The following is a 1304-nucleotide window of genomic DNA, read 5'->3' on the forward strand; positions in this document are numbered from 1 at the left end:
TATGTGCAGTATCGTAAAAACAAACAAATAATCATTATTGTCGTAAAAATTACCTACGTTATCTTTCTGCTATTGGTAAAACAACGCATCGATGGTTGTCTCTGACTCAGGCTTTATTTTGGGTCCTCGGTAATTGGAAGAAGACAAGTAGCTAATATAATTTCCCCGCACTATAAAAATAGGTCTAGAGTTTCATTAGATTTAAGGGACACACTGAATGGAACAGAATGCCCTTCAATATCAAATTCTCCCCGAATTCTGTGGCTTCCTAGCTTTGCAAGAATCATAATTACTGGACTGGAAGCTACATCCAGCTCCCCTACACGTCCTCCCAATTTTTTGTGTTATAACCTTCTAAGCTTCTAAGAATATAGATATGAAGAGAATTAAATAAAATATGCATTTCAGCTGTTTGTGTCAAAACATGTAATACCGTTGCCTATGAAAAGAATGGCCCTATGCTTTGGTAACATTAAGATATAACTTTGCAGGTGATGATCTCTGTAAAGTGGTTGAAATCGTAATATTTAAATTGAAATCATCTAATTCATATTCACTAGTTATCTACTATAGCTATACCATTTCTTCTGCTAAGATCTGATAAATCCGGCCCATATCAGAACAAACTAATTTAAATCATACAATATTTAAACAGAGCTAACTGCCACCCAGTAAGAAGTGTGGCATGGACTAGGAGAGAAGGTAATTATATCTGACCCAACAGGCAGTACATGCAATCTAACTCTTCGGCCATTTCACGCCATGATTCAATTACTCGGTGGGATCCGGAATACAACTTCAAATTAGAATCGAACGCAAAAGCAAAGGCATTATGGAGGAAGAAAACACCACCGATGACATAATCTACTATAGGATTCACGCAGGTTTATATAGCCTACTAGACACCCAGGGTGGAATCCAAGGGTGTTATATCGGGGATTTGTATTGAAGATTCACCCTCTTATGCACTAGTGTTAGATTAAGACATTTACAGATCCTATTGCAGCCCTATCTAATCTTAGGTGTGGATGTTTAAACAAGTCAAGTAATTGGTGATATTGGATACCATAAGTATGCGTACATGATCATTAAATGATTCCAGTTTCAGTTTTCTTTAATTTTACTTATTAACTGCGACTTTTTTCACGCAGGATGTCAGTTGTAAAAAAATACGAATAACATCAGAAAGAAGAGATGCAAGCAGCATCCCCTGCATCGTCACATAGAACTCTGTTCATTCAGGATGTCAGTATTAAGAAGCTCCTTACTTATACTTCTGGAAGTAGATACTCAGCAGAAACTCC

Source organism: Penaeus monodon, chromosome 31 (genome assembly GCF_015228065.2).
Source record: "Penaeus monodon isolate SGIC_2016 chromosome 31, NSTDA_Pmon_1, whole genome shotgun sequence".
Lineage (NCBI taxonomy): Eukaryota > Metazoa > Arthropoda > Malacostraca > Decapoda > Penaeidae > Penaeus > Penaeus monodon.